At 39.7% G+C, this 15,704-nt stretch overlaps 1 pseudogene; it reads left to right on the forward strand.

The window, feature by feature from the left end:
- The first annotated feature begins 536 nt into the window (after positions 1-536).
- The window catches only part of LOC137602421 (ephrin type-A receptor 6-like), a 45,037-nt pseudogene continuing 29,869 nt past the window's right edge, over positions 537-15,704 (forward strand).

Raw genomic sequence — 15,704 nt, forward strand, 5'->3', positions numbered from 1 at the left:
GATAATAGAAATAAGATTCTTTTTTTTTTTTTTTTTTTGCAGAATTCTATCATCCTTTGGAGAAAAAAAAAACTGATCTTGGCCAATATTTCTTTTATAATTGAAATCCCAATCAGTTTGTCTGTCTTGTCTTTCTTACCTGGCCCATTTTTAGACCCCCCCCCCCCCACACACACACACATTACATTACCTTTCCTTCAACATACACCATCCGGTGCTAGTGCAACCCTCACTGGACACGACTGATCTGCGCGTTTTATAGTCAGTTGAGAGAGAAATTAGGTCTACAAATATTTTATTATATTAGATGTGACATAACAGTCAGCTCCTCAGCCTGCACCAAACCCTTCTCTCCATTGAGAGGGAGAGAGAGAGAGAGGGAGAGAGAGAGGGAGAGAGAGAGAGAGAGAGAGAGAGAGAGAGAGAGAGGAAGAGGAAGAGAGAGACGCAGTGATAGAGACGCAGTGAAGGATGCTCTGACTGACAGTGAAGTGGAGGGTTTCCCTTTCTTCTCTTTTTCTCTCTCCTCTCATTATAATATATATTATATGACAATCACTCTGACTTTACCAACACCTCGCGTTAAGGAAGTGCGCTTTTGGAGACTTTTTTTTGGGGGGGGGTAGTCTCCCCGCGTCTTTTCTTACATTTATTACCTTTTTGAACTTGCTTAAGCTCAAGTCGATGGATGTTCCTCTATAGCTGCGTGTCATCGGAGAGAAATTCGGGATGCTTGGCTGAAAAACAAAAATCTAACTTCTGTGGATCAGACATACAATTTTCTTTCATGAAGACTCGTCACCGTTCCGTGTTGGGGATCCATGTCAAAGTCTGCGCTGCGTTGTAGTTCGGTGCGCCTTTGTGTTGCGTCAACGATGCGTTCCGGTGGGAAATACTGTGTGTTTGCGTTTCTGCTTCAAAGTATCCTGTCGGACCCGGGAACTACAAACCAAGGTGAGTGCAAGGTGTGTTCCCGGCAGAATGAAACGATCTGACTATTAAGAAAAACCGCTTCTCTTCTATTACAGATAATCTCATAAGTCTTCATTAGAATTATCAAACTTAACATTTGAGGCGCAGGAAACATGCGATGCCTTCACTTGTCTTGTGTTCAGAGTTCTTTAATGGATCGCTCCAAGATTTAGATTTAAAACTTGACTTGAGGCTCAGGTCCCCCTTTCCTAAAATCATATTTTGTTTGAACGCCCTCCCCTCTCTTGCTCTCGCTCAACATACAGAATGTAAAACTTGAAATCGATCCTTTACCTAACAGCCACCGACGGAACCAATTACAGCTCAGCGCCGGGCATCTGCGCTCCACGGACTCATAAAATTGTTTCAGCTTTCCATTTTCATGCTTGTGGATTTTTCACCTCGTCATGGTAACTTCACACCAGAGTCCAGCTAATACTCATGAGGAGATATGAGTTCATTTTTATATTTGTTAAGTCAGACATAAATTTGCTGGAGGTGGACTGTAGAATATATGATTTACCATTACAGGAGGAAAAAACAACAACACCTTCACTGCTTTACAGGAATTCTGTTGCCATACATCCATCCATCCATCCATCCATCCATCCATCCATCCACCCATCCACCCATCCATCCATCCATCCATCCATCCATCCATCCATCCAGTTTTCAGTTTGCCTGCTTTCATTTCTTGGCATATTTGAACAACAAAAGGAGAAGAAAATCTTTCTATTTCAGCAGAAATTGATTCTTTCTTGCTTATTGGGAGTCTCAGGTTCTAGTTGGTTTTTTCCTATACAGTTGAATGATTGAATTGAGGGGCCATTCAAAATAAACTCAAATGAGGCCTGACCCCGTTGAGGTTTGATAGCAACAAATAATAAGCTTCCTGGTTTGTGTCAGGCGGAAGAAAACCTCTTTGTTCATGTTTTTGGTGTATCGCCACCGAAGGGGACACGCAGGGGTCGTGTCAGTCTGGTTGTAAGAGGAAGGACATGATCTATCAAAACAAACAAACAAACAAACAAACAAACTCAACAGTATCCAATGAAATATCACACCAGCAATGTCGGTAGCCAGCTTTGAATTAAGTGATTCAATTTGCTTATTTCAGGAACGTTTGAACCGAGGAGATTTTCATTTCAGTTCAATCACACTTGTTTGGTCCATTTACATTAAGGTGAGTTTTTGTAGTCGTAGTAAGCTTCATTGTCCTTATTATACATTCATGAAATAATTTATTTATGTGTGAGACACGAGGGAACCTTTTAAGTGTTGTTAAGTGTTGGATTTCGTCTTGTTTGATACAGTTGTAGCTGTAATTATCTTGGATGGATGTTTTAGAAGAGTAATCCCTTGTGTCCACACACACACACGTTAGGCATCAGCCGACTTAGACGTAAAGCTACCATCTTTAATTCACTTGGACACCACAGTGGTACAGTACTGGATTCAACCTCCCAGACCAGTAGCTGCTGGTTTAATGATGGGCTTCAACGAGAACTGTGACTGGAAGGTCGAGAAGAGGAGACTCAAAGACAAGAAAAAGAGGGATGTGGGAAGAAAAAGATAGAGATGAGCCATTTTCTCAGTTTAGCCTGAGAATTAAAGATTTATTTCTACCAAACCAAAAGCAATTGTCGGGACAGAAGCATGGAGCACCACTTTGGTGTGGATAGCTATGAATGAGCCTAGAAACAAGTAGGCTGAATGAAAAGATTAAGGAATAAATATTCAAGGATTCAGTAAACCAATTTTTCCAGATATAAGACTTTAAAAGAGGGAACAAGTTGAAGTATCTACAGGCCTTAATTTGGGCCTGGAACAAAGAAATGTCACTTAATTTTGTTAACTTTTTTTCCCAATGACCCCTGACTTGTCGAAGCGTTGACTATAGGGACCCGAAATCTCCAGCTTCAGTACAACTGTCAGTTATACTGATTCTGGTTGTCAATTTCTTCCCGCCTGTCTTCTGTGATGCGTTCATTTATTCATGGATGTACATGTAATGGATCTCGGCCCTTAGAACATTCCCCTTAGAGAGGACTCTTATGGACTCATGGGTTGTACTTACGCAGAAACACAACTTTCATCATGTTGGGTAGTGACTGACAATATATCTATCGGAATAATTTACCATTTTAAAAAATGTATTCCCATTCTCGAGGGTATTTCATACAGTTGCCCTGATTGAGAAGCACAAGATGTACGATGTTTCTCATTAGTCACATGGGTAAACAGTTGTTGTAACGTCATCGGTTCTCAACATCTCCCTCATCACACATTAACAAAGATCTGTCAGAATGTTTCATGCTAAAGATAGGTCATTTATTCATTTTTTATTTGCCTTTTCAGTCATGCCAAGAACCAAGATGGCGTCACCCTGTAGCTAAGAACCCTCGCCCTCGATCAATTGATGTCAGCTTGATTTCTGCTAACTGGACTTGTGGTGTCACACTTGAAATTAAAACACCAGAGTGGTTTGTCAATTTTTGCGCAGTGTGTCGTTCAATTGACCCAATTCTGATTTCGGTGTGTCACGGATTGGTCACGAATCATGAACGCGGAAGCACGAAGGAATCACATGGAATCAGATGTTGTCACATCAGAATCAGGCCTCATTCATATGTGCATTTTCATCCGAGGAAGCAGATCATACATTTCCTGTCGATGCGAGTCATGCATCAATAAAAATTAGCTAGATGATGTAGCCAATATTCAATTTGATCTTTTTCTGTCGCCACATCTTGGAAACTGAAAACATGTGGAAACTGAATGCCTGTGGCAGGAAGGAATATCTTACAACGAGTATCTCATGTTAATTATTATTTCATATAATTTAAGATTATCATGTCTGGGTTTATATGTCTGGATTACTGTATATGTCTGGGTTTCTAGTATCCATGAAGATCAGCTGAAAGCCAAGTTTTGAGCTGGTGTCACAGTATGTATGAAAAGTACTTTGCACTAAATTCTGTTCTGCAGTTCAAGAAACTTTGATAATATATTCATTTGACTTTTGTAAATTTTAAAATTAAAGCATTTAGTGAACACTGCATATCAAGAAATGTTGTATTTAACGACATGGGGATCGTAGGTCAAAAGAAATAAGTAAAAAAATTAAAACATATCAAGTTAAAATAAATGCAGGTAAACAACTGGGTATATACTTTATATACAATAAAGATATACTTTATTGATCCCCTCGGGGAAATTACATTTGTCACTAAGGTGTACATTTGTTACATTTTTGTGTTAGTTGTTCCACACAGTATGTAGAGGCCCCTGAAACAACCACAGCACACGAGGGGGCCTGTAAGCATGCAGTTAGTACACAATACACAACATCAAGCTGTACATCGGGAGGCAGAGTGACGGGCAGCAGCTTCCTGGAGTGCGCCCCAATAGAGCAGCTCGTGGGGGGGACGGTGCCTTGCTCAGGGGGGCCTCGGCAGTGGCTGGGAGGTGAGCTGATGGCCTCCCACCATCAGTTCACACTCCGGAGATGTTCTGGTGGGAATGGGAATCGATCCACCGATGGCTGGACGATCTGTCTTCAAAACATCTGCTCTACCGCTGAGCCACTGCCGCCCCACATAAACAATTAAAGTTACATTTTGACATATTCGCTTCCCAATTAAACCTTTTCTGCAATGGTTTTTGAATATTTTTGCTCAGTTTTATCCTCATGTGAATACATGAGATAAACAAACCCACTCATAGAAGGGCAGCTTTATGAACCTTAGAATCATTCACATGCACAAACACACCATGTGAGCAATTAAATTTATCATTACTCTCCCTCATAAGGGCAGCCCTCAGCATGGCTTTATTTGTTGTAACATTGCCTGTGCTGCCTGTGCGTCATTCTAAATGTTATTTATTGATGGCCCCCAAGTGAAAGCCCTGTTCATGCTGGAGGTGAGCTTTGTCTTCTCCATGCCAAAACTATGAGCAAGAAGGTGCTGCCGGGGCTCAATTAAAATTTCTTTTTGCTCTCTAAAATTATCTTTATAATACTAGTGCTGGAACAGATCTGAGGTTTTACTTTCTAGTTTTTAAAATTTGCTTTTCTGTTACTAAAAGTTAAGCTAATACACATTTGTTTGCTTTACAAATAATAGCAGTTGAAATCACCTCCATGCAGGAACTATTTGTGGGGTTGTTTTGGTTTTCTTTGGCAATAAATCTAGATTCAATCTAATGATGGGTGGCTCGGTGGATGTTTCCATACACTATTGTGTTCAGGTACCGAACACGTCATCCTGCAGTGCCATTGGAGGTGCATCAGTGACACATCCCAAGTCAAACCATGATGATTTACCAACATCTATAGTTTTTGTGACCACATTAATCTCTAGAAGGTGATAATCCAGGAAGATTCACACAGAATTAGTGTGTTTCCAGACACAATAGCCAGACACGAGTAATGAGATTTGGGCCACTGATGAATAGCCAATGGCAAACGTATGTGTGTGTGTGTGTGTGTGTGTGTGCGTGTGCGTGTGTGTGTGTATGTTTGTGTGTGTGTATGTGTGTGTGTGTGAGAAAGAGTTTGTCAAATTCAGTATGTGGTCTCAGGTCATTTCTTATTTCCTGGTTCGAAAGTAGTTGCAGGAATTCATTATTCTCTCTCTTTCTCTCTCTCTCTCTGAGTGTGTGTGTGTGTGTGTGTGTGTGTGTGTGTGTGTGTGTGTGTGTGTGTGTGCGTATGTGCGCGTCTGTGTCTGTGTGTGTGACACACAGACAGTAAAGGCAGCTGGTGAAAAAATATTTGCCGCTGTCATACATGGGATGGACTGTTGGTCATGATCATGCATAATTAGAGTTTATTAATTTGAAAAATTAAAATGTCCATCTGACTCCGTACGTCTCACGGCCCCTCTCACCCCCTCCCTCAATCCCTCCACACCCTCCCTCAACGCCCTCCCTTTAAAAAGCCAAGGCCGTCTTATTGTAATTCAGGCTTTAATTACCAGGATGAGATCAAGACTAAATGAAGTCTTTGTGAATACTGAAGTGGTTCAGTATCTCTTCCGGTTATCTCTCTGGCTCTTAAAACAGGAGGACCCCATTATGAGTTCACATTTAGTCCGCTTAGACTGGAGTGACAGGTCAAATAAGGATATGACTCTTTGGTCAATAATGTCGACCACTGAAGTGGCACGCACTTTATTGATGGAGATTGTAATTAACTAACTGTGTGGAGACAAAGGAAATTGCACATTCATCATATCAAATTGGCTCAGGGGGCTTTGCAAGGACCAGATAATGATTCTTTTCATGCCCAAACCGTGACCAGAGTGCTGACGGCTTGGAACCGTTGCGCTCGTATGAACACAATGAAAGTAACGCAAAAATAGCAATGGGTTTGCCATGTTTCACAATCTTAAGTGACAAAGTGAACAAATAAATCGCGAGCTGAAAGATAGGAAAGCATTAAACGTACTAATCTTTTCTTTGGGGCTGTTCAGCGTCTGGCTTGTTTGTTTGCTTTAAATGAAATTCAAAGTAGACTGGATAAAATGCTGAAATCGAATGATTCCATCTGGTTTTACACAAAATGAAAGTGTGTTTGAAGTGAGCTGGAGTGTCTCTGATAATTATTTCCAATATCAGGACACACTGAATTTATATACTTTAAAAGTATATGTATACTAACAGGAACCCGTGGAAATTCCATGATAAAACAATAAAATCAGACTTCATACCAAACATATGAAAAGAATAAATAGCTACCTTGTTCTATGGAGCAATATAGATAGTAAAAAAAAACTTTTAAAATGCTTGTTGGTTGATAGGCTTTAACCCACTGAATGTACAGCTTAGTTTTTGTATAACCCCTACCTTTCTTTTTTTTTTTGGCAATTTTCCTTTTGTCCTTGGCATTCATTGGCTCTGAGTAAGTGGTATGTCTGTTTTTGTGATGCAAACCTTTCCTCTGTTTCAGTCGGAGTTTCGTTTCCATTTTCTATGTCGCTCCTGCTGTTTAGACTCTCTTCTCAAAAACATGAAAATTGTTGGAACAGTTATGACACTGTAAAATTATTTAACTGGGAAGTCCGTGTGCAGTTATTTCTTATCCTAACATAGCAGATGCCTTACGCCGTACTGTTCACGTGATTTACTTCTGGCAGATGCGCCGTGACTGGTTGGGTGCTGTGATTGGTTGGGCACTTGATTGACAGATAGTGGGTGGGGTTGGTGAAAGTGTGACAGCGAGAGACTTTTTCAAGTGAACTTATTCAAAATATGTGTGGGGATAATGACATTATTTGCTGACAATAAGTTCTTGATGTAAGATTTTATTTTGGCACACATTTCATTTTGAAACAGCCCGGAAACTGTTTCCTGTGGGTTCGCACTGAGCTGAGAAGTTTGCAGAAACTTTGTAGCCTTAAAATAATGTTTTCAAATAAAACCAAAAATTGTCAAAGAAGAGGGGAGTTAAAATAAAATGTTAAACCGCTCGGTAAAATGCCACAGATCACAGTAACCAGAAGTGCTTACCGATCCCGGTGGCCCCGTCTCTTGACTGCAAGCTCGACCTCGTGCTCTGGCTCGTGCCCGACCAGTCATGTTTCCCCAGACAGCTTCAGTTGAACTGATCAAAGAACATATTTGACTTTTTTTTAAATATTACCAAAACACTGGGTAACCAGGAAAACTAGACCAACACTCTTCCTCACTAGTAGCATCAATAACATATAAAATATAAATATAATATATATAATATATTAAAATATAATATAATAATATATATTAAATATTATTATACATGATTATATATATACTGTATATTATATCATAAATTATATAATATAATATAAATAAAATACTTACATACACACACTCACACATATATAATATATATATATATATATATATATATATATATATATATATATATATATATATATATACAGTATATATATATATACAGTGTATATATGTGTGTGTGTGTGTGTGTGTGTGTATATATATATATATATATATATATATATATATATATATATATATATACTGTACATTACGCAACATTCATAAAGCCTTCCCAACTGAAACCAAAACATAATTTTCATGCAAAAATTTTTATATATATTTTATATATATGTACAATTTTACACACACACTCACACACACACACACACACACACACACACACACACACACACACACACACACACACACACACACACACACACACACACACACACACACACACACTCACACACACACACACACACACACACATATATATATATACAATATTACATATTCAAAAAGGACTCTTGAGCGATCAAGTGAAAAGTCCAACGTACCCCTGTGTTTCACTTGCAAACTGGTCTTCAAAAATAATTTTACTTCCAATTATTTTTGCATGAAAATGATGTTTTGTTTCATTTGGGAAAGATTTATGAATGTTGGGTAACGTGAGGGTTAGTGTCAGGCACATAAAACACATTGTTAAGTTTATGGGAGGATTGTAGCTACAGATGATAAAACGCTGAGCTTTAATTACATGTCAGTGGAGAAACATCCCTCGTACCCACCTCCATATTACTGGTTTTATCACATCATTACATGTAGTTGTACTCTGTTAATTTGTACTGTAGTAACAGTTCGTGAACAGTTTGGGTTTGAGGACACAGGGAATTTCCAGACAGTTGTGACCGGAAGGGTTGACACCCTTTGATAAATCAGAGGTTTTGAATGAAGTCATATTTTGTTTATTTGAACATTAAACCATCCTTAGCTCATCTGTCATTCTCCTTTATCTGTCTGTGGATTATCTTTGATATCATGCGGCGCAGAAAACTCTTGACCTCTGAGAAGGAGAGTACTAATCTTCACCCAGATGAAGGGTGGATCTGTGTTAGTGTTGCTGTTGTCTCAGACTCTCCTAAGAGCTGCCATTTCATACATGGTTGAATCTTATGAGGGTTTTCAGCTCTGCCAGCTCCTCATTGACAGCTTGATAACTGTTATCTGCTCTCTTCCCATTCTGTCACCTTCATTTCTCTCTCTCTTTTTTAAATTCACCGTTCGACCTCTCTCACGCTCTATTTCTGCTCTCTGCTGTCATCCTTTGTGCTTCTGCTGTCGTTCTTTCACTCCTTCAACTTTTCCTCTCCATTTTACGTGACTTTCTTTTCCACTTCCCTGCCCCCTTTCCAGTGGTTCTGTTGGACACTACGACAGTGCTAGGAGAGCTTGACTGGAAGACGTATCCTGTCAATGGGGTAAGTGTTGTTTGCGTTTCATAAAATATTAACTGTTCAACAAAGTAATGAACAAATGGAATACAGTAAGTAGATCTCCAAATGCCCTTAAGCCTGGCCAACAAAACTTGCTTTGTGACATGGACATGGCAGTGGTCAGACCAATGTGTCTGCCTTATTAACATTGCTGGTATCAAGATGAATACCTCATTAAAGTTATTCATCAGGTAAAGTTGCAAATGTCTGGACATCTTCCGACCAGAATGTTCATTGGAAACGTCGTGGGGTGTGATGAGTTGTGTTGTTGAGCTGAATGGTGTTGCCAGATCTCATGAGAGAAACAAGGAACCAGATCCACAGAGCAGCTGATTTTACCTCCTGCAAAATGCGTGAAGGTAGCTGCTTGATCAGTTTATTACATGAATTTATTTTGTGTTTCATGAGTAAAAAGATTAAATAAGATAAAAAAAGTTTTTTTTATAATTTCAGATGCTTGTCTCTTTCATGTCCCTATGATAGGGGACTAGGGGGCATTAAGACGCTGTCTGCTACACTCCCCTTTCATTTCAGATACATTTATGCAGGTTTTCAGGAAATGTATCGATATGGATGAAATGGAGCAGGATTACTGGAAGCAGTTGTGGGAAGTGAAGCTTCAGCGCAAGCAAGGCATGACAAATGTGCAATGATGGAAAAAACATGGGTTGCAACCTGTAACTACCAATATTTATAAGCGCCTTTAAAGAAAACCCATTAACTCTTGCCTGTTATTGTCATGGTTCTGCTTTTAGATAGATAGATAGATAGATAGATACTTTATTAATCCCGGAGGAAATTGCATTAGGTAGCCATTTCATGTTTAATTTGGAAAGTCCTGTGCTTTAGCCTTCTATTCTTGTAACTTGTTTGGCTCCTTTGATTAGTATCATTAAAGATTAAGTTTACAAGATAGTGAATATATTGGTAGAAGGATGCTGAGTTTAGAACTGCCAGGCAGGAGGCCTAGAGGAAGACCAAAGAGGAGGTTTATGGATGTAGTGAAAGAGGACATGAAGGTAGTTGGTGTGAGAGAAGAGGATGCAAAGGACAGGGCTAGATGGAGGCAATTGATTCGCTGTGGCGACCCCTGAAGAGAAAAGCCGAAAGGAAAAGAAGAAAGATTAAGTTTACAGGTAAATTTTTAAATACAACACTAACATAAAAAAATTCAAAACAGTAAAATAAAAATAGTAAAATAATAATTTTATCTCCTGATTTCCCTGACCCAACTGCATCTACATGAGATGTATTATCTCCATCCCAAACAACCACACCGATGAAAAGCTGCTTACATTTTATTGCATCAGTATTTGAAATCTGAAATTGTTGTTTAGCAACCACAGTCTTTTATTTTGCTGCAGTTAATTTACATACCTGGGCTCTTTAGCTTAACCACCATTTTGAACCGTTGAACTGGGACGCTCACTTCTGTTAAGTGTCTGCATTTAAGAGCAGAGATAACTCTGTTGGGTTAGAAATAATGGGCCTGGGGGATTTTAAGGAGCTAGACCCACGCCTCTGTGGACAGCAAAGAGTGATCAACTTGAATTATGCCGCAATCACAAGAAAAATGTGGTTCCTCTGTCCTATTTTAATACCCTGCATATGATTAAGGACTAGATAGATTGATGTCAACTTTATGTGTGTAAGTGTTAGTTTTTACTTTCTCAAAGCTGTTAATCTTTCTGATAAACTGCAAGAAAGACCTGAATACAATTCTATGGACATGTAATGTAGAAGTTCAGTTAATAAGAATGTACTTACATAATTCAAATGATTGCATATTACAGTGCGCCCTCTCGCATAAGCGCATCAACGCTCGCGGCTTCACCTCATCGTGGATTTTTGATAGGCAGTCACGTGATACCGTACGCGCATTCTATTGGCTGGGCTGACAGCATTCAGAAGTGCGCTATGTTATATTATATATGTCATTACTTGACTTACTTGAGACACAAAAGTGTTTTAAACAGTCGATAAGAGTGTGGGAAAAGGTAAAACAGATAGAAGGTGGTTTGATATCAGTATGGGAAAGGGTCATAAACATTAAAATTACTGTAAATAATAAAATAAATACGGGTGGCATGGTGGCGCAGTGGGTAGCGCTGTCGCCGCCCAACAGGGTGCGGGTCTGGGTTCAAGTCCCGCTCTGTGCTGAGTTTGCTTGTTCTCCCCGTGTCTGCGTGGGTTTTCTGGCTTCCTCCCACCTCCACAAAAGTTCGCTTAAGGTTAATTGGCCATTCCAAATTGCCTGTAGGAGTGATTGTGTGTGTGCTTGCTTTTAAGTCTCTGTGACGCTCCGTGACGCACTGGCGTCGCGCCCAGATTTTGCCCCGCTTCACGCCCTAAGCCAGCTGGGATAGGCTCCAGCTCCCTGTGACCCGCTCAAGCGGATGCAGCTGGTAGGAAAATGAATGAATGAATTAATAAATTAAATAGATTATCGCTCTATCGCCGAATTCGATAATCGCGTGTGGTTCCTGGAACGCTTTAACCGTGAGGAAAGATGGCACACTGTATTTACAAGCAGTAAACGTAGATTTGATCAGGCCTTGAAATGCAGCGTATAATTCTTGCGATGCAAAGCCAGAAGGGAAAGCAATGTGGATTTCATTCTTATAAATGGAACTGCGAAACAATAATTTGTCCTTCATGTTGTGACTAATTTGGGATGCCAGGTCGTAGGGGAACTGGTTGTGCTTTCAGGGTGAACCAATAAATAGAAACAAATACTGAGATATTTTCAGAGCCAAATACAAATATTGAAATGCCGTCTCTTCCCAAGCAGGCCGGCAGAAATAGTTCGCTTTTTTTCCGCTATTGGGTGAAATGATGCCATAAATTTCTTTAACAAAAACAGAATGCCATCACCGTGATTCACATCTAATCAATAATTCATCAAAACTGCAAATTTCAAGATAGTGTCATAAGATTTTTCTACCTTTCTTCCCTGAAGTCTGACATTGACAAATTGTCTTATTTTAATCAAAACCTAGCACCTCTTGGCGACGCAGAATGTCTAAACTATAATTGTTGGTGCACTATCTGTCTCAGCAAATGTAGATGAGTCTATTAACGTCCTTTTCTTTTTCCACATTAATGCATGACTCTTTGGTGCTTATTTCACATTGTTATTATTTGCAGTCATATATTTCTTTTGAAGGAACAATAGGTGACATTTTTTGACATATTCCATTCAGACAAAATGAAATGTTTTGCTGCTCCAACCTCACTGGTATCCATCTGTTGCCCTGAAACCAGTGAAAAGATATGGCAGCGTCTGAAGTATATTTCTGTTGCTAACCCCCCATTCCGTCCTGCCGACAATAAGCAGCTGTCCCGAGGATAAATGATAGAATACTGTCTACCTACGCTCTGCAAACGTGCACATGAATTCAGAATTTCTAGCCAACAGTCAAACATTTCAGCAGCCTTCGGTTGATGCAGGCAAACATCCACGCGAAGACAAAAGAGACCAAATGCCAAAATGAAATCTTAGAACCTGTTTGTTTTCAGCTGATAACAAAATCTGCATTCATCAGTGATCTAAATCTTTGTCCAACAAGCACCAATGGTGTGTGGCATTACTGTGAAGAATGGCCGGCAGACAGGAAATTAAGCCTCGGACGCCATTGGGAATGGTTGGGTGCAACGGAAATTCCAAAACAGTCCTTAGAGGCCAAAACATCTCGGACCATTATCGGATGACTTTGAAAACTGTTTGCTCAACCACCGTAAATATGATGATCAATATTCTTGATGATTGAATTTTTATTTGCGTCTCCTTCCTTTGGGGCTCCATGGACTCCTGGAACACGAGTCCAATAGTGACATTCGATGCATCAGAAGTGCTGCTACCTGATGCATGATGTCAGGTAGCAGCGTGAGTTGTTTCGTGAGGTAAAAATGAAAAAAATTAAACTTAGATCCGACCATAATTTGGTGAAAGATGTCTCTGTCCATACCATAAGCCTCTCCTGGTGTCACTCTAAAGCGTGACATCAATCTGGTTATCACTGATTTGGAAGATAATCTTTTATAATGAAGGCAAAAGTTGTCTCTTAACCTCTTTTCAGCAATAAACAACTTTCATAACAACTTTCTACTGCCTACTATCTTTGCTCAGTGGATGCTTAAGATTCCTGTCACGAGTCGAGCGCAGAGTTACTGCTGTCGGGAATTTAAAAAAATATCATAACAAGCAGAGTGAGAAACTGCACAACTACTCACTGCAAATATTCAAAAGTGTGAACAGCTCACTGATTGGGTTTTTGGAACTGCTTCTAAATGCCCCATCAAGTATTAAAGTGTCTCTGTGAAATCGGTGAGGGGACAACACCAGCGAGTCATCATCAACCTCAAAACACTTTCAAAGCAGGCTGTTGAACACAAATTTTCCTGAGAGTCCTCTGGAGTGTCGGCCCAATGGGATGTGGACAAAAACAGCGAGCAGAGGGAGGACAAAAAAGGCTGCACCGAGTGAACAAAAACACAGACAATTATCACGCACCAATTTACACAATTTTTAAAAAAAATTCATCATACAACCATTTCCTACTTGAAATCCAGATACGTGTCTTTCTCCCTGAAAGAAGCTACACAGCAGAAGTATCTTTACAAATCGATCAGCGACGACTACTAAGCCGTGAAATTTTGACCCTCTTGAATTCTGAAGAAGGACCGAGACTTTTAAAGTCAACCACCATCTAATACACAACAATGAGAAATCATTCCATCATTCTCGACTTCTTTAAATTAAATCGTAGTCGCTGTTGTCATCCATCGATGTAAACTTAGATAAAATCCCTTCGAAAAGGAGAAAGTAGACCTGAAAGAGGCCTCTGTGTAATTGTGGTGGCGGTGTCACTGTTGGTCGTAAATGCTTTAACTGATTTTTGGCTTAAGTGAGGAAATAATTAACAAACTCAAGGGTAAGGATGCTTATCGTGGAAATTAGGCTCCAAATTATTTTGTTCTCTGTCATTCATAGTTTTCTCAGTATTTAATCACAGGGTCAACAGGCAAGTCATCTGCTTTCCGAAAACCTCAAATTGCATTCTCTTCTGACAACATCAGTGTCAGACCGTTATGTTTTTTCTTCACCTTTGCACTAAAAACGGTCTCCGTCTGCTAAGCTCGGGGCTAATAAGCAGAACTATTAGTAGGTGCATATCTGATTGGCTCAGAGTACGGAGGATGCAGCTCATCTTTCAAACTTGGAGTTTGCGTTTGCTTCCTCTTCTTCGAACCATGCCACATCCCAAGGGTGCATTTTAGAACGCCAAGGCACAGAAAGTGACAAATTACCATTTGGTCTTGTTTGTATGCATAATGGATCCTCAATTATTTAATGCTGATCTTATGCAAACCAGAAAGCCTACCTTCTCTTTTTTTTTTCCAGGATAATGAGTTTCTGTTTCGAGTCTCTAAGACGGGCACTGAAATATAGAGTCTATACATAGAGGCAACTTAGGGCAATTGTGCAAGTTTTGCTTTCCATTTCCATGGCTTTCACTTTTACACACTTGAAGAAAATGCCAGGATGAGTGGGCGTGGGAAAGCCTCGCAGAGGCAGTTGACTTATGGCATCGGTGAAAGATCGACGTTTTGATTTTTAGCCATGCTTGTGAATTGAGGTGATGCGATCCTTTCAGTCTTAGGACCTCTTCGATCTCCTGTGAAGTATCTCAATAACTTAAATGAATTGCCATGGAATTGTTACAGATCACAAGCAAGTTCCCAGCAGATGGTGATTTGTAGTAACTTTCAGCCCCTCTCATTTTGGACCATCATCAGTTTATTAAAAACTTACCTTAACCCTGAAAATTACCTTCCTCAGCTGTACATTATGATTTCCAGTCGAAGACGTGCTTCGTCCCCTCCATTCATCCTGATCTTGAGCGTATCTCTTCAGTTCTCTAATCCAAAGCAAACTGCTCAGGAACAAAATCTTCAGCTGTCAGTTGACAGAAACATTTCTCTAAAGGCCAATAGGAGGTTCATCACTCTTAAATTGATTGTGTAGCTTCCAATCATAGAAAATTCCGGTTTGCATTTTTTTGTGGGTGATATTTCTGTGGTAGTCAAGGGAACATTTCATGTTGGATTCAGATTGTCCTTGTGCTGTTCAATTTACTCCTCATACACTAGAAGCGCATCGGTAAGGGGTCGTTTAATGGTCGCTATGAATCTGAAGAATTATTACAGAAAGGAATGAAACCTCATTTAAGTGAGAATGAGTTTCTTTTTTAACAGACTTTTTGTTAGTCATTAAAGCCTCACAGACCTGCTGGCATCACTGCAAAATTGGTAAAATTTTGCACGGAATATTTATTCCCCATCATAATTGCTGTACATACTGCATATGTGCAGTAAATGAATGCACTAACACAGACATCCTCTTTTTTTTATCCTGAGATTTTCCATTTCTAGATTATGCTCATTTGTCTTTGATATTTCCCATAGCAT

This window comes from Antennarius striatus, chromosome 1, assembly GCF_040054535.1.
Source record: "Antennarius striatus isolate MH-2024 chromosome 1, ASM4005453v1, whole genome shotgun sequence".
Taxonomy (NCBI): Eukaryota; Metazoa; Chordata; class Actinopteri; order Lophiiformes; family Antennariidae; genus Antennarius; species Antennarius striatus.